The sequence below is a fragment of the Dendrobium catenatum genome, unplaced genomic scaffold (assembly GCF_001605985.2).
Source record: "Dendrobium catenatum unplaced genomic scaffold, ASM160598v2 original_scaffold_267013, whole genome shotgun sequence".
Classification (NCBI taxonomy): Eukaryota; Viridiplantae; Streptophyta; class Magnoliopsida; order Asparagales; family Orchidaceae; genus Dendrobium; species Dendrobium catenatum.
The window spans coordinates 164479-184379 of NW_021585411.1; positions in this window are offsets into that span (position 1 = coordinate 164479).

Genomic DNA, 19901 nt, shown 5'->3' on the forward strand with positions numbered 1-19901 from the left:
TGAGGTCTTTTGGTGGAGAATATATCATAAAGCTATTCCAACTTTTCATTTCTTGGAATATAGAAGACTAAAAGAGGGAAGCTTATGTTCTAGAGGATGTATGGAAATGGAGGATATTTCACATGTGGCGGTAAATTGTAATAAATTGATTCAAATCTTTAAAATTTGAATCAATGGGGCTTTCAAATTCCTCTTTTTCATAGCTATGCGGAAGCAATTTGTTGGTTGGAGTACAATGCTACCAAAAAGATATTTCTTGCTAATGTTTATAGTAGTTCAATTTTTCTTTATTATGCTTTTTGAAGAAAGCAGAGAAAATAATTTATTAGAAAAATTAAAAAGGAAATTACATCTACTGTAATCCAACTCCTCCTCTAACAAAGTAATAAAGGAAGGAGGGATTTCGCTAGTACCAAGATCATCCCAAAGAAAAGAACTAAAATAGGGATAATTAGCACAAAGATCAGCTAACTTGTTTCTCCCCATATCAACATAATTAAAAACAATAAAATTAAAGTCTTTTATGAAAGAGAGAACTATTGAATCCTTACCTCCTTTCTCCACCATTCCTTTGATGAAATTAATCACATTCTTGTTGTCACCTTCAATGATTAATCCTTTGTAATCCATCATCCACTCTTTAATCACAAGCTTTAAAAAAAGGATAAAGTTCCATTACCCCCGGATCCCGGTGAATAAGAGATTTTCCGGAAGCCAATAAAAGCCTCCCTTGGTGATCTCTAAAAACTTCGCCAATCCCGACATTGTAGGAATTAAATAGAGTAGCATCAATGTTGACTTTAATCCAATCAAACGGAGGAGGATGCCAAGTATTAAGCAACCTAGAAGGTTGATTAGCAACCTCATTGCCCGAGACTGTACAACAGGAATATTTGTAGCAAGCGGTATCACTTACCACATTAGAAGCACTCATCACTGGACTGAAAACTTTTCTCTCATGTACAAACATGTTTCTAAATTTCCAAGAATGGTAGATAGTGTTGTAGAATAGGCTTACCATCCATAAGTTTTGATGATCAAGCCATTTAAAACAAGTTTCTAGGGAATAAAATGTAGGATTTTTGAACTCCCACGTTTTGAAAACATCCACCACCTCAATTAATTTTTTGCATCCATATACAATGTGATCATCGTCTTCTACCTCCTCACTCCCTCTAGGACATATGTCACATCCTTGTAACCTTCTATAACATAGAAAAATGGTTTGTTTGGATAGCCTTATTGAACATACTCCACCAAAACAAATCCACTCTAGGATTTAATTTAGCCTTCTTAAAGCAATTCGATGGAATATTCTCTGCATTGGCTGGTTCCATAGCTTCAAAAGCTAAAGTTGTTAATGATTTTCCAAAGAATTTATGGATGAACTCCATACAATCTTTTCTTCTCCACTGTCCTGAATATGAATTGAAGAGATTAGATTTACCAATTAGGTCCCGAAGAACTTCAGTAGCTCAAGGATGTCGCAACATCCCGTACTTATGAACTTCTCCACTGATAGATCGCCGTCTATTGCTGTATTGAGAAAAGTAGGCTAATTCATCAAACTTTTGTCTATGATCTAATTGTGTTTAAACGCATTAATTGTTCTGCCATTTCCAACTATACATCTGACTATTGGCTTCAAAAACTAGCCTCCATTACAAATTTACCTCCATGATACCGAACCTCCTTTTCTAGTTAAATCTTCAATCAGAATTGTGCCATATTTTTGGAAGAGAACCTTGTGCGTAAGGGACTCTCTTTCTTGACAGTACCTCCATGCTAACTTGGCTTTTAAATGTCCTATTTTGTCAGTGCAGGAATTGATACCAGGACCACCCCAACTTTTCGGTTTGCACATTAAATCCCAGCTTGCATAGTGACGACCAGCACTCCCGTCACCATTGCTCCATATGAATTTCCTGCAAGCCTTCTCAACCTCATATAGTATTTGCTTAGGTACCATGGAGAGAGTAGAATTAAAAGTCAGAAATGCTAGTAAGATTGATTTCACCAATGTTATCCTTCATACTAAAAAAATTAACTTTCCACCCCACACACTTAACATGCTCAATGCTTTGTCTACAAAAAATTGAAAATCTACTCTAGTCAATCTCCTCAACGCCACCTTTGTCCCCAAATAAGAAATTTCATGCACTTCCCTGAAAATTCATGATTTTGCAAATTCTTTTCCTTCTCCCTTTCTTCACCGAAAACCTAAAAAGTTTCCCTGATTTTTGCAAATTAATTCTTTGACCCGTACATCCATAGAATTCCAAGAGAATACCCTTTACTTCTTTAACCAATCTTAAAGTTGCTTCAGAGAAAATAATGATGCCGTCGGCATAAAGCAAATGAAAAACCATGGGGCTGTTAGGAGAAATGCCAATCCCAATTGAACATCCTTTTTGTTAGAAAGCGTTGGATAATAGTTGAGCACACATTACAAACAAGAAAGGAGAAAGTGGGCACCCTTGTCAAAATCCACACTTAGCATCTATCCACTTAGTGTAGATACCATTAACTAGTAGAGAAAACTTAGGGCAAGTAACACATTCAACAATTAAATTGGCAAAATTAACTGGAAAATTAAAATAGTTCAAAACTTTGATCAAAGTAGGCCATCCCACTGAGTCATAAGCTTGCTTAATATCGATCTTGAATGAGACCAATCCCTTTGCTGATTTGTAATGCCTAAATTAATGAAAAACTTCTTGATCCACTAAGACGTGATCCGAGAGAGACCTCCCTTTCATGAAAGTCACTTGTTCCTCTGAGATTAACTTAGGGATAACATCCAAAAGTATATTGAGAAATATTTTAGCCATAATCTTATAGACCGAGTTATACAAACTTATTGGTCTATAATTGGAAGGAGAAATAGGATTTTTAACTTTTGGAATCAAAACTATATTAGTGTTCTTCAAAATATCATTAATCTTCTCATTTATGAAGAAACTTTCCATGGTTTTCCGTAAATCAAATTTGATGACGTGCCAATAGAATTTAATAAAGGAATATGACATACCGTCTTGACCCGGGGCAATGTTTCCCCCAAGCAACTTTATATCCTTCTCTATTTCTTCAATAGAAAAATATTTACTTAGCAACAATTTGTCTTCTTCTTTCAAAGCTTGTACATGTAACTACCACCCCTCAAAAACACACTCCCTTCCTTCCCATTTGATGTTGTAGTAATGGAACAACACTTCCTCCACTTCTTTTTTGTCTTCTACCATCAAGCCTTGTTCATTTTTAATTTTGTGGATTTAATTTGTATTTCTTCTAGAACTAGCATATGCTTGGAAGAAACTTGAGTTTGACTCTCCATCTACCAGCCACTTGACCATAGCCTGTTGTCTCCACCAATAGCTAATCCGAGCCAAAACAGAATTCAGTTCTTCAGTTTTTTCTTTAGGATCCATTGGCCCTCCTCTGAAAGACTCCCTTCCTCTACTTCCTTCTCCTGTAATCTCAAAATTTTTGATTTCAGCTCCACTTTTGATAGGTTTAAAGCTTTAAACTTTGCCTTGCTCAAATAGAGTAGATCTCTTAAGGTCCTCTTCATCTTCTAGTTTAATGCTTAAGTAGGATCTCCATGTGTGTTTCTTTTATAGGATTCTCTCACTATTGCCATAGAAGGTGGAATTAAAGTCCAAACTTCATCAAATCTACTTTCCTTCTTATTTAGAGAGCTTAATTTAAGAAAATTCAGTAAGATCGGACAGTGGTCTGAAGCTATCCTTTCCAAATGCCTCACCATTAACCTATGAGAAGAGTTGAAGGCAGATGAGTTAATGAGGCACCTATCCAATTTTTCAAGGATTCTTTCACCCCCTTTATTGTTGTTGCACCAAGTATACTTGTGTCCAACACTAGCCACCTCATGCAAATCATTGCAAGAGATGAAAGCCTTCATCTCCTTAGGACCCAGACCAAAAAGAAATTTTCTCCCACCTTTCTTTTCCTCCTCAGACAATAGACATTTGAAATCACCTCCTATGATCATTGGTAAGCCTTTATCATGTGATGTTCCAATCTCTCCCATAGATTTCTTCTCCTGCAAACATCTTTGCTCCCGTAAATTATTGCTATTCTCTATAAGCCTATGTTTGACACGTTAAGATCCCCTACTACAAATTGTGCTGAAGCTTCCACCATGTTGACTGTAGCCAACCCTTGCTTCCATAACAACAAGATTCCTCCCGAAAGGCCTTCAGAGGGAAAATAAATGAAATCCCAACCTTCACCAATCATCACCTTAACCAACTTCTTATCCACCACTAACAACTTCATTTCTACTAGCCCAAGAAAGAGCAAACCATAATCCCTTATGAACTCCCTGGCATATAAAGAAGCTTTCATTTTTTTTGCTCCCCTACAATTCCAAACGCCAATATATGACATTAATGGTCTAATGGGAAAAGGTTCCCCGCCCTTCCTTTTACATCTACTTCCAGTTTTCTATTTCTCGAAATTAATTTGATAGGACTAAGGCCTTTTAGTTGCTTTGCACCTTTCCTCCTTAGCTTGCTTGACCCTTCCTTTGGCATACTGAACTGAGCCTCCATGGATTCAACTTCTTCCGATTCATCAATTTCTTTGCTAACTTGGTTAAAACCTGAAGCAATCTTTAGATCTTGAAGTTCTTCAACATCACAAATTATTTCTCCTTCCTCCCCCAAGTTGTTTAAAGCTTCATACTGATTGGGATTACATAGAATGTCATTAGAATTACTTCCAATGATCTTTTTATTAACTTCTAAATTAATAGTTGAGTTCTCAAATGCCACCGGATCCATGTCTTCCTCAGTTAATTTCTCCACTCCCTGATGCTCAGCTATCTCCTGATTTGTTCTGTTAATGGAAGAGTCATCTCCATTCTTTCCTTCTTTGCTTCCAGCTTCAAATTTGATTGTTTTCTTCTCTGTATCTATTTCTCGAATCCACTTGTTCTGAAATTTGAAGGATTTGCCTCTCTTCCTCCCATAGTCCACATGAATCCATGGACCATATCAATCATCTTTGGTCTAGGAATAATTTTTCTCCAACTGGTTTGGGTTCTCCCTTCTGCTTGCTTCCCTACCTTCCTCTAATATTTCTTTAGGCTTGTTAAGAATTGATATTGGGTCTACATAAGTCTCTGCACAAAATTTCTCTAGATGGCCAATCTTTCCGCATTTGAAGCAAATGTTTGGCATTCTCTCATAACTGATCTTCTGGTAGAACTTACCCGTGGCACCACTAACCCAAACTCCCAATGGTAACTTGTCTTCCAACTTGATTCTTACACATACTCTAGCAAATTCATGCCTCCCCCACAGGAACATGTTGTCATCTATCAAAAAAGGTGTGCCAACCTTAGATGCAATCATACATACATTAATTTTATCCCAGCTTTGCATGGGGAGATTGGGTAGCCTGATCCAGACCAGAGCCGTCAATCCTTTCAAGGAGGAAGGATTAAAATTAGTGGACCATTTATTTAGTCCAACTATGCTTCCATTCACATACCAAGGTTCACTATTTAGGACCAATTTCATAGCCTCAGGTTCTTCAAAAGCACATAACACCTAGCCGCCACCAAGTAGGGTCATATGAAATCTACCATACTGATTCCATTGCCTCCTTAACTTCAATCCGATGATATGGTAAGCTGCACTGTCACCAAAAACCTTAACTACAAAAGACTTTAGTAGTTTGTTTGTGTTATCAACTTCATTTTGGTGATGAAGTTTCACCACTCCGTTCTCCATAAATTTTTCCTGTAATCAAAATCAATATATTTGAAGTTTGGCTTCATATTCCAGGCACTTATCATAGGCTTTTTCATTTGAGGTGGGATAATAGAGTCCATTCCTCCCACTGATTTTCAATTTCCCAAAACAGCAGACTCACATTCCCAAGCATTCTCCTAGTCCTCCTTGCCTGGAAGTGCTTTGTGATCAACATCTCCACATATCAGCTCGACAAAATCAAGAATGATGCCTCCAATTGTTTAGTTCTACTTCATAGTCTCAAGTTTTTTACAATCTGATGAGGAGCCCTTTAAGGAATCCAATCTTCCTTCCACATACCTTTCACCAATTGAGTCAAGAACAGCTTTATTAATATCAATACAATAATCTTTACTCTGAGAATTTGTTTCTTCCAGCATAATCTTCTTCCCTTTACCAATGCAATCCTTTTGCTTCTTCGGAGAGAGGTAACCTCCCTCATTAATCACGAGAGGTTTAGCAGGTTTAAACCTCAGGTCAGAATCTTGATCAAACAACATGTTCACATCGCCGAAAGGCAGAGGCGATGAACCTTGAATGATGCGTGGAAGGATTCTTACTAAAGGATTAGAAGAGAAACGACTCTCTTCGAAGCCAGAATATGGAGGTCGATGGCCCTCCACCGTCGTCAGAGGAGGCAGCAAATTGCGGGAATGATGGAATTCAAAATTTTGTTATTTTTTCTCACTAGAACTGGAGCTTCTCTCACTAGAAACTTTTGTCCAACCCTTTCCTTTGTTGGAAGTCTAGAAATAGACTTATTCATGATGGAAAGTAAGATAGTAATTTAATTATTGCTTCCAATGCTCTTGGTATGACTTCTATTTCTATGTCTAAATCAATGTTGATGCTTCTATGCTATCCTCTTATAAAGCTTGAATTGGAGCTATTTGCCGAGATCATGAAGGAAGGTTTCTATTTGCTTTTGGATACAAATGTATTCATTGGGATATTGCAAGGATTGAATTGGATGCTGTCTTCCCTTTAAAATGTATTATTAAGGATTGGATCACTCAATATAAAGGTATTATTGTTAAAGGAGACAATGCAAATGTTATTAAAAACATTCAAAATAATATGAAGAATTTGAGTTTGCTTAAATTAGAGATTGAGGTACGGTTTATTTATTTTGTCAAAGAATTTAACTTTGTTATTTTCAATTATGTTAGTAGGGAGTGCAATAAGTTAGTGGACATGTGTGTTAACTCTGCTCTTAATGGGGATTTTGCTTGGGATGATATTAGTATGGAACATATTCCTCCATTTTTTCAATTGTTGAAGGAGGAATGTGATGCTATTAGTTTGTATTAGGTGATTTTCATTTTAATGCTATTACTTTATGCTTCTTAAAAGAAAAGTGAATTATCCCTATGTACACAAAGAAGGGGGGGTGGTGAATTGGTAGTTTTAAAAATCATACTAGAAAATACAAAATCATTTTTTATTTTGGGATTTTAACAACTTAAAAATAATAACACTTATCAACAAATGCAAAAGCAAATTTTTTAAATGAAATTTTAATTATGATAATGATTGATAGATAAAATCAATATATCATTTTCCATATAACTTTTATCATGCAATCTCTAGCACATTAAAAATCCAGAAATGCAAATTGTAGGAAAATAAAAACTAGAAAAAATATGCTAGAAATTTTATAGTGGTTATGTCAAATAATAACCTACATCCACTCCCTAGAGTCCTCTCCAAGTATTGTACTAAACTATAGTGTCTCACCTTTAGCTATCATGGCTAGGCTGAGAAGCCCTTATAATCTTTTCAAGAACCTGGGGCAGTAGAGAATCTTGACCTCCTTTCTTACCCTCTTGGTGACAACAAAGAACCTTGACCATCTTTGTCACCCTCCTGGTGATGGTAGAGAACCTTAACCTCATTTCTCACTCTCCTGGTGATAGAACTTCAACCATCTATATCACCCTCCTAGTGAAGGCAAAGAACTTGAACCTCTTTTTTAAACCACCTAGTGAAGATAGAGAACTTGAACATCCTTTTTCACCTTCCTGGTGAAGGAGGAGAGCCTGAACCTCTTTTTGTATCCTCCTGGTGAAGGTACAAAACCTCAATGGTCTTTGAGCTAAAGAACTTCTTCCTAGAACTACCCAAGAAACCTAGACACACACTTGGAGGAAATAAAAAAAGACACTTGCTCATAGCAATTATGTGAACGACTCACACTAGTTCTCCCTCACATGCAAGCTCTCCCTTTCTTGTTCCCAAATATTTCCTATATCTCTTCTCCAAGCTCTCTATTAAAAGTGATTAAATACAAGGCTTCATAAAAAGCCCCAAAATCATAATTCAGTCGACACTGATTATATAGTATAATCTAATATTGTACTATATAAATAGTTTAAATAACCCTGTTAATATTTTATGAAGGGTAAGACATTATATAATCAATTTAAATGATTGGGCAGATTATATAGTACGATATAAGGCAGTTTCCAGTATGATTAGACTTGAATTATTATCACGTACGATGGCTAACAAATAAGTATTGTCCCATGTAGAGATCGGGTAATTTAGTATGATTGGCTCCAATCATCCAGTATGATCTGACTAGATCAATTAATCCAAAATCATTCCTTAATTATAAGATTAATTTAGACAAGATTTAATTATATCATACTATACAATACCTATTATATGGTATAATACCTATTTTATGGTACGATTAGTTTAAATTGTAAATTTGAAAAATATTGCCTAAATGGTGATTAACAGCTGATATCTTGATTTCAACTAATCATCATATACGATATGCATAGTCTAATATGTTTAGTTCAAATGACTTTAATTATCATAATTAGCTTTTTTTAATGATTTTCTGATTAACTAATCATATAGTACTATATGTATTATATAATATAATTAGTCTATAAAATTAAACTTCTAATTTTGTCACTATCTCACACCCTTGAGTGTGCATGTGTATAGTCCCATGTTTAGCATCTATCAAATACATGACCGGACTGAAGAAAAGTGAAATAAATGAAATATTAAATATATACTCTTCACGACACTTAACCCTATTTTACCCAATGGCAAGGTCTACGAACACTTGATTGATAGTGGCTGCACTAAAAACATCATTTCATGGTCTTTAGTACAAGCCCTTCAGCTCAAAATAATAAGAAATCCATAACAATACAACATTTGTTGGGTAAAAAGGGACCTTGACATTCAGGAAATAGAAATGTGCTAGGTGACCTTCTCCATTAGACAGTAATATGTGTGTGACGTGTTATGTGTCATCTTAGATATGGATGCATGCCATCTAATTTTAGGATGGCTATGGAAGTTCAAAGGACGGTGTTACCTATGACGATCGAGCTAATGTTTATTCCCTAGAGCGGATAGGCAAGTGCCTAAGGTTATTACCAGAGCTTTGTGAGAATAAATGTGGTGCCCAAGAATCTATTTTAAAAGAATTATTCTTATCTTTTAATAAATAATAATCACTAGAGCTACCTAATGTACACATGCTATACAGGCATTATATATTACATACTCAGTATATCACATGCTTAATCTTAGTGTGTATCAATAGTATCAGTATATAAATAAGTAACAATAATAATTTAGTGGTAGGAGCAGTAGAAAAATGTAATAATAATAAATTCATGCAATAAAAATAAATCCATACAATAACAAGAAAAATGTCTAAAGAACATCATTTTAGTAGTCACATTAAACAAGTAAGAAGTCCTAGCTATCACAGTTTTTAGTATCAGTGTTAATAAATCATTGGCTCAGTAAATGAAGTCATCACGCTTTGCCCGTCAGCATGGTAAACTAAATTTGAAGTTTTAGTTGAACTAAATCACTATTTTTAGACATCAAAATAATTTTGGAGTAGATAAAAATTACTATATTTTCAAAATCACTCGGTAAACAATCTTAATTAAATACTCAAATTGTTCATAATCTCAATCTCTATAATATACAAAAAGTTCTGCGGTGAAAGTTTTGCCAATACAAAGTTATTCATATTTTTTGGTAACAGAAACTCAAATTTGATTAGAAAAATACCAAAAACATAAAATCTTTGAAATATAAAATAAGATAAAGATTCCTTATATCGAGACAAGCAAAAATCTCAATTAGCCCAACTAACGAAAATTGTACTGTGACCTTCAAATCTAGGTTTCCTCTTTTCTCTTTCCTCTCTTAAGAACTCAAGCCATTTCCCTATTGTTGAATTAAGGAGATGAAAATGGATTTAAATAAAAATCTTATAATGGTTTTAGATATTTTAATATAACATTAATATAATATATAATTTAATTAATTCTTTAATATAACTTCAAATAAATCATTTTAGGAATTCAAAAATTATAAAAAATATGCATAAATAAATCATTTTATTTAAAACATATTAAAAAAAGTATTTCCAAAAAGGCACCTAACGGTCCCGAAATTTTCACCTGTACTTACAGGTGTCAATTCCTTAAGGATTTTCATTGGTGTATAAAAATTATGAAAAAAATCATTCAAGTAAAATACTATAATAACAAAACTTTGGCTAAGACAATTTTTGATTTCGAGTGATAATGACTCAAAAAAATTTGACAATGTCAAAATAAGGGTTATTACAACAAATTAGCTTTTCCTAGCACACTGGCCAGGCAGTGATACAAATTGTATTCAAACCAAAGTTGTTACTAAGTTCGAGGAATATGATCCCATATGGGCATTGGTGGTCACTGATTCAACTAATTCATGACAAGACCACATTCCTAATGAAAGTTGTACTATATTGTAAGAGTTCAGCTCCATCTCTCCTCAAGAGCTCCCTGCCAACCTCTCGTCATTATGAAACATTTTGCATCAAATTGATTTTATTTTTAATGCTACTTTGCCAAACCTACATAAAACTCTACTCAACCCCAAAGAAGAATAGAATCTCCAATCAATCATTGAAGCCCTATAAAACAAATAGCTCCTCCAAATAAGTATTAGCACCTGTGCTATCCTTATCTTACTTGTACCTAAGAAGAACAATGAATGACATCTATGTGTGGGTAGTAGAGCTATAAAAAAATCACCATCAAATACCATTTTCCCATTCCCTGGATTGTCAAACATCTAGATAAATTGGTTGGATCGTTAGTGTTCTCCATGATTGATCTATGCAGCGGCTACCAACAAATATGAATTTTTCTTGGTGACAAATGGAAAATAGCTTTTAAAATTCCATTCAGACTCTATGAGTTGAGAGTCATTCCATTTTGTTTATACAACATGCCTTCCACCTTTATGAGAATGATACAAGATATAATGAAATTGGTTTAGGGAAAATTATGCATCTCAAACTTTGATGATATTTTAATTTACAGTGACACTTTGACGCAACACAGAGACCATCTTAAATAGCTTTTTGAATTATTATGAGAGCATCAGCTGTTTCTCAACCTCACAAAAATGTGACTTTGCTACCTCCCAAGTTCAATTCCTCAAATTTGTGGTACCAAAGGAAGCCATCCAGATGAATCCGGAGAAAATTGCAACCATCCTCAATATGTCCAGCCGGAATTCCTTCTTTGAAGTTCATAGCTTTCACGGATTAGTAAATTTTTTTTGCAATATTGTTATGGGATTTAGTATTCTTATGTGTCATATTACAAACTACTTAAAATCTAAACCTTTCACTGGGGTGATCGACCTCAAAAAGGTTTTGAGTCTATTAAGAAGGCTTTGACATCTGCCCTTGTCCTTTTCATTCCAAATTTTAATAAACTTTCACTATTAAAACTGACACTTCTTATATAGGCATTGGACCTCTGTTATTCTAAGCAAGGCCAGTTACAAATTTCAGTGAAAAGCTTTGCTTATCCTGCTAATTGTGGTCAGCCTATGAATAAGAATTATACTCAATTGTTTGTGCTCTTAAATAATGGGAACATTATTAACTGCATAAGGAGTTAATCAATTATATTGATAATAGAGCACTTCAATTCATTAATATTCAAATACATGTTAACCACATACATGCATGTTGAATCACCTTCCTCCAAAAGTTTTCTTTGTTATGAAACACCAATCCAGCCAGCACAATACCATTGCCCATGCTATTAATAGAATGATGATTCTTCTAACTCAACTATAAACCAAATTTTAAGGTTTGACTTATCTTAAGGAGCTTTATGCAACTGATCCTAACTTTGTAGAAATCTATAATCACAACCAGCTTCAAGGAAAACTTTTTGGTTTCACTATTCAATATGGCTATCTTTTTTTAAACAACTTGCTTTGTATTCCTTTGTCATCTTGGCGACAACATCTAGTCCATGAGGCCCATTCTGGAGGACTCGCAGCTCATGCCACACAAGAGAAATCACTAAATTTTTTACAGTCTCATTTTTGTTGGCCCTGCCTCCATCGTGATATATATTGCTTTGTCGACCGTTGTTATGTCTGCCAAGGTTACAAGGGGGGTTCTCAAAACATAGGTATTTATTTTAGATTGCCAATTCGTGACTCCATTTGGGAAGTCCTTAGTTTAGACTTCATCCTTGGTCTACCGCAAATAAAATGAGGTGACAACTCGATCATGGTTGTTGTCGATTGCTTTTCCAAAATGGCACACTTCCTATCATGTAAGAAAACATCAAATGCACTTCACATTATCTTTTTTTTTTATCATGTCATTCAGCTATATGGGGTACCTTGAAAACTCACATCTGTTAGGGTGTCAAATTCATAAACCACTTTTAGCATGAATTATGCATACGGTTGTCACGACCCAACCCGACTGGAACGAATCCCATCACGTCGAGTCAGGACGGATGAATCCAAGATCTAGCTTTGGAATTTGGTTTCATACTTTCTTTCAAAAAATCATACAGATAATACATAGCTACTATAAACTTCTAATATATAGTAATTCATCAATCATTTACTTTCTTCTCATTCTTCAAAATAATCATGTATAATACAGTGCATGGTTATAAACAGAAAGAACATAATAGAAGAACAGAATAGTCGTGATCGTATAAAAATCAAAAGTACAAAAATACCTAATCTCAGATCAGACATAGAATGGCTAGTCCACCAGCTTTTTCCCTCTCCCAGAACCTGAAAACCATGCAGATAACAAGGATGAGCTAACAGCTTAGCAAGACTACATTAGCATATCAAAATTTCTAGAAATTCTCATATCAAAATACGCATAAAGGCGTTAAAAACATTTGCCATACAGAATTCAGATAATCGAACAATAATCAAAATATCAGACAGAGGTCAGAGATTCATATAGAACAAAAATCAAACAAAATACCTATATTCGTTCAGAACAAATGAAGTAACAGAGATAGAAGAACTGAATCAAATTTACCTCACTGAATTATTCAAATCAGAATTCAATCAAAGTTCAGAACAGATTTCAAAAAACATTCAAATCACATTTCATCACAGATTTTCCTGACCCAGACAGAATCTCAATGGATTCTGGCCCCTTATGCCTTTCTTCCCTAACACAAAAGGAACCTCAAAGGATTCTAGCCCCTTATGCCTCCCTTCCCTAACATAGACAGAATCTCAAAATATTCTTGCCCTTATGCCTTCCTTTGTGCTTATAGCACCAGAACATATCAGATATACAAAATTTTCTGATCAAACTTTAATTTTCAGATTCCCGGACCCTGATAGAATCTCAAAGGATTCTGGCCCCTTATGCCTCCCTTCGTTAACACAGACAAAATCTTAAAGGATTTCGGCCCCTTATAACACCCTTCTGATATTATTCACAGTACATCAACATCAAATCACATCAGATAAAGAGAAATCAAATTCATATCAGAATATCGTCGAAGAGTTTAACGGCAGATAACGTAAACTTAATAGAACAAAATTCACAGTTTCAGAAAATTATCAAAGTACCAGAGATCATAGAAAACATCATTTCAAGACTTTCATTGTACTGAAATAATATTTTTCAATATCCAGATAATTTTCTATTCGATAAAAACTCCGTAGAATTCAAACTACATGGTGTAAATCTTCCAGAAAATACTTAAAATGTGCAAAAACATCATTTCAACAACAAACCAAAAGTTACGAGGTAAAAGTTTCGTCGATACAAAGATTAATCACTTTTAGGCTAACGAAAATGAAAATTGAAACAAGAAATCCATCAAAAACTACATTTCTGAAAATTGAGAAAGGCATACTATGCCTTACCTCGAGTCGATTAACTTCCCAACTGCAGCAACGGACAAAAATGGACCAAAGTTGCCAAAAATCCACTTTTTCTTCCTCTTCCTTCATTTTTCTCTCTCCTCCTCTTCTCTTTCTTCAAAAATATCTCAAATCATATATTTATCAAACAAAATCGTCCAGGACAATGCCCTGATCGTCCCAGGACGATCTCCTCTGGACTCCAATCGTCCAGATGAAAATTATTTATTTTTTCTAAACGATTCTCTCTGGACAAATTTTGTACTGATGAACAAAACTTAGTCCTGGGACGAATCTCTCTGTCACCAAATTTTTAACTGATAATCGCAGACGAACCTAGAAGGAAAATAAAAGAAAGACTGGCTTTCACAACGGTAGGGTACCAATTTGTGCCTTAGTTGAGCTTATCATCCTCAGTTCTATGGAAAAATTGAAGATGTCAATCGTACCTCTGGAAACATGCTTCAATGTTTAGTTCAAGACTATCCAAAGTAGTGGGAAGAGATGTTAAGATCTGCCAAATTCACTTACAACTATATGGTAAACTATTTCATAAGTAAGTTTCTTTTTCAACATTGTATAGACTAAACTACCTAATCTTGCATTGGATGTTGTTGTGTGTGCAAAGTACAAATCTGAGACTACTTCAACTTTAACTAATAATTGCTCTCAAATGCTACAAGAAGTTTTCCAACAGCTTATCAAGGCAAATCAATCTTATAAGACAACTACAGACATTCATCAAATGTAGAAACTATTCCATGTAAGTGTTCTCGTCATGGTTGGAATGCGTCATGAACATTTTCCCACGGGGCACAAACACAAAACTTAATTTTTGAATGATTGGCCCTGTTCCGATCATTTCTAAAGTCAATGACATTGCATATATTATGGAGTTGCCACCCGATAATCATATGTCCCCTACTTTAAATATATCAAATATTTGGCCTTAACACCCTCTCGATGACTCTCCAATTACAATCAGCTTGTTGGAGTCAAGCTCTTCTAATGCCAGTGAGGACTGATGCATCGCTTATTAGGCTCTAGCAAAGTACTATATTATTTTCTTATTCTTTGCTCACTTCATAATATATATGTTCTTATGGTACTATTATTATATTTCGTTGGTTGCTACATAAATATTAAAAATAGAAAACTATATGATAAAAAAATAAAACTAAAGGAAATATACATATAGGAAACAACTATTGAGATGGAGGCAATTTTTGATATCATCGAATAGACATCTCTTTGTTCTAGGGAAAAGTTTTTCCTGTTTTTATTTTTCCTTTGAATTTCTCATGTTTCAAGTATCCTTCAAGAGGTTCATGCTACTGTTGCCAATCTATGGGCTACATCAACATTGATGATGTACTAGTAATAATTAGAAGAGTTATCATAATACTCCAAAATCTAGCTTTTTTTTTGAATTTCTGTTATGATGTGGCTAACTATAAACTATTGGCAAATAAGTTGTAACTACTTCAAACATCAACATAAGAAAGAGTTTTTAATTTTCATTTCCATGCTCTATCTGTATGGATTCATAATAAATCACGTTAAAGCATCATGGTAATTCTTTTTCATTTAAAAACCAACCATACACAAATAAATGTCTAAATTATTCTTAGATATTTTAGGTGTCTATTTGTCATAAAAGTTTTTCAGGCATTCATTTTAGTGAATAAAATAGTTAAATTTGAACCAAATTGGTCTTACAGCCTACTTAATCATTTCTTGAGACAAAAATTGATGGGAAAAAGCTTTATAAGTGGGGCATTATGAACTTTAAGGGTTGGTTTCACCACTCAATATCATTTAAAATTAATGAGATTGGCCCTAAAAAGATCAAAATATTCTCATGAATAGCTTTATCCACCAATTGTTGTCCAAAGAAATATCAAAGTTGGTGATATGACCAAATTAGTCTAATTTTGGTGAGTTGAGCGATAAAATTGATATTTTAAAAAGTATAAGGGTATAATGGGCAGACTTATAAATATAATGATCATTTTGATCTACTTATAACACACACTTCCTCAAATAGTCAAATGTGTAGTCTTGTCACATATAAAAAGTTTCAAGGAACCATATAAATTACTCTTGTCCACCTAAATACCTTTTTAATGCCTTATATTTCCTTGCATTTTCATGCATGTTAATTATTCCATAGTTAAAATAGAAATTAAGCTAGAATATATCTTTGAAGAAAGAAAGTACAATTTTCTTAATTTCTCATTGAAGCTATGAGTTGGGCTGGGTCAAAACCTCTTGAGGCTGACATTTTCAATGTTCGATTGGGATGAACATGAATATGAGTTTAAGTGGTCTAAATCTAAATAGTTTAGAACATATATATACACCATTTATTATTTAAAAAAATAAAATAAAAACCATATACCATTAACGAGCAACTCAAAACAATATTAGAGATTTGATTTGAATATATGAACTTTGTATACACATAAATGAACTCTTGGAAATAGGTCGCTTTATATTTTGTTTTTTATTTTTTAATTGATATCAATATGTGTTAAAGAAGAGAATATAAGAGAAATAAGGGAAAAGAATTATGAATACTTTGTTGTATATTATTTGATCATAATGTTATTCTTCTTATAGGATTTTACAATTAGTGAAAAATTAGAAAAAATAAATAAATTTTTAAATTTTGTAAAATAAAGCATATGTGTTTCCTACTAAATCAAGACAAAACTCAATGGCATAAATGAGGAAATATCTAGGGACGATGGAGTGTCATGCTAGTGATCCAACAGACCTTTCCATGGCTAAGTATTATGCATGCCTTATTTGATGCTTGACTAGGCTTTAACCTACTCTCACATGCCGCTAAGGTGGTTGCCATTCTAAATGGGAATTTTACCTATGCGTGGGGATTAATGGTTAGAATTTATTGAACACACCCCCTCCATTTTGATTTATAAACATCCAATAATAAATAAAGATCTAGGCAGCCCTCTATCAAGTTATGAATAATTTATTGAATGATGGAAATTATAAAATGCATGAATCCACATTTTACATTTTTTATTTTGTCAAAATGGTATAATAAATTTTGAGAAATACTAGTAGTATGTTTTATTGTCATAATAGTAAACAATAGGAGTCTTAATAATTGCATTTTCTTCTATGAGTAATTTGAGTCATATTAAGTTACTGATTTCATTGGCTAATGGTCTAGGTTTTTCTTCTACATCACTCATTGGCCAATGGTCTTACTATTACATTTTACTTTTGATTTTCCATGTTAAAATATTACTCCATGTATAAGTATAAGGGGTTTGTGCGTTAGAGAGAGAAGTTAGAGAGAGAAGTTCTGAGGAAAATTAAGTTTCTGCGTGTTTTTTTTTCAAAAATTCAAATTTGCGGAATTACCGCGGGATCAATGGCGACGGAAGCTCGCCGACCACCGATCTCCGGTAGTCCTATGGATGCTCGTCGTTCTTCCACAAGCTTGACTCATGGCACATCGAAGTCACTTTCTACATTTCCACCGGCATTTGGTGATCTCCCGACAAGTTTTATCCAAGGTTCCAAAGCTAAGTTCCGTTCAGGGTCTCCTCTGGTTATCAATTAGGGAGGATTGATTTTACCTCCTAAAAAATTAAAATAAGTCTCTGGGAAAGGAAAAGGAGTATTAGAAGAAGATCCATCGTCCAATATTCTGAAGAACAAAGACCTCATTGGTGTTAGGGAGCTGCCAACTACTGAGGTTGCTTCAATCTCTACTGAAAATGATCCTATTTTTTCTGATATTCAAATCTCTGTCAGAAATGATTCTGAAATTTTAATTGCTGAAAACAACAAGGGAGTTCAAGATAAGGATAATTCAAAATCTGTAATTCTAAATAATTCTGTTAATGAAGGAATTAGAAACCAAGGTTCAATTGATCTGGAAAATGTTCGTATATGCAACAATGGAGAACTTGGCTCTTGCAATGAAACAGTTAATGTTATTGCTGAAAGAAATCCACCGATCTTACATCAAAATGCTTGGGCAAAAAAAGAACATATAAAAGTATCTCACCTAGATTTAGGTGAGTTCAGATCTGAAGATGGTATTTCCGTTAAGCTCAATGAAGACAAGGTGATGGAAAATTCAAAAAAGCTACAAAATTCTATTGTTATCAAAGTTTTTGGAAGTAAAATTCCTTTCCCTGTGGTCAGTACAGAACTTAGAAGGCAATGGGCTCCTTATGGGATATTCCACTTAACAATGTTAGGAATGGATTGGATCCTTTGTTCATTCTACAATAATGAATCCTTGGAAGCTGTTTTCAATAAAGGACCTTGGTTTGTTAATGGGAAAATAATTGGTATGGATAAATGGTCTCCTAATTTTGATCCTTCCTCCTTAAAAGGGTTGAGTGCTCCAATTTGGATAAGGCTTCCAAATCTACCACTCCTTTGTTGGGATGAAATCAACATATGTAGAATTGCTTCTACAATTGGTCAGCCCCTAATGATTGATGGTAATCTTTTTCAATGGGGAAGAAGGGAGTTTGGTAGAGTTTGTGTTCGTATCAAATTAGAAATTGCATTACCAAAAGGAACTTGGGTTGAAAGCAGCTCGGGCAAGTTCTATCAAAAATTTGAATATGAAAGAATCCCGGAATTTTGTTTCTACTGTGGGAAAATTGGTCATGATAAGTCCAATTGTTCTTTTAACTCATCTGTTATTAATTCTATTTCTAATAAGGAAGGGGATCCTCCAAAGGATACTGAAGAAATTACCTTCAACAACAAGGTGTCTAAAGAAGAAGAAAAAGATAATTTTGTCTATGGACCTTGGCTGCAGGTTAACTATGGCAAGAAGAGGAATTTGTACAAGAATCAAGGCTTTAAGATAAAATAGTTGCTGGAAACCATATTCCAGATTCTGTTTCAAAAAAAAATATGGAAGGAAGTAGAAGCATTGGAAGTTCCTAATAAAGTTGTGAAATTTTCTACTTCGGAAGGAGTCCAGGAAGATGCTATTAAGGAATCTGTTTGTTTACAGCATTCTGAAATCTCTTCAAAAATCATCTTGGATAAAAGGTCAAATGTTCATAACTCTTCTTTTATCTCTTCTAACAAATTCAATTTGCTAGACGATCTTAGTGAGGAAGGAGAAATCATTACAGCTGAGTTGGTTGATGATCATGCTTGTAAAATTCTGGAAGAAGTTTCTAATAATTCAGAAAAAGAAGTTATCAACAAGGAAGATCTTTCAAGTAATTCCTTGAATATTAAAGATGGTAGTCCCACTTTTATTAAAAATAAAGGCAGCAAACAACTAAAAGGACTAGGTCCTATAACCTCTACGCCTAGAAGTAGAAGAGCAGATAAAGTTAACAAAGATAAGTTGGGGTCTTCAACCCCTCTTATGCAATGAATTCTTCCATAGCTTTTTGGAATTGTAGAGGAGCTAGAAAAAGAAGAGCTTCTCTATATTTGAAGGAGATTGTCAAAGAATTTGGAATTTTTTTTATAGGTTTATTAGAAACCAAAATTACTTCTTTTGAGAGAAAGGAAGTGGATATTCTCATAGGCTCCGATTGGAACTTCTTTTGTGTTCCATCAGAAGGTTTATCAGGGGAAATTCTTGTATTATGGAAAGGCAACATTGCATCTTTTAAAATTTTAGAATCATCTTCACAATTCATTGTGGGGGATTTGGAGATTCTCAACAAAGGAACTTGGAGAATTTCTTCTATCTATGGAAGAAAGGATGTATATAGAAGAAGATTGCTTTGGGAAAGATTGGAATTCTTTACTAACAAGGATATCCCTATGTTGATAGGAGGAGATTTCAATTGCATTCTTTCAAGTGATGATAAAAGGGGAGGGAAAAGATTTAAACTTTCCCAAGGACCCAAGGAGATGAAGACATTTCTAGCTAACAATGATTTACATGAAGTT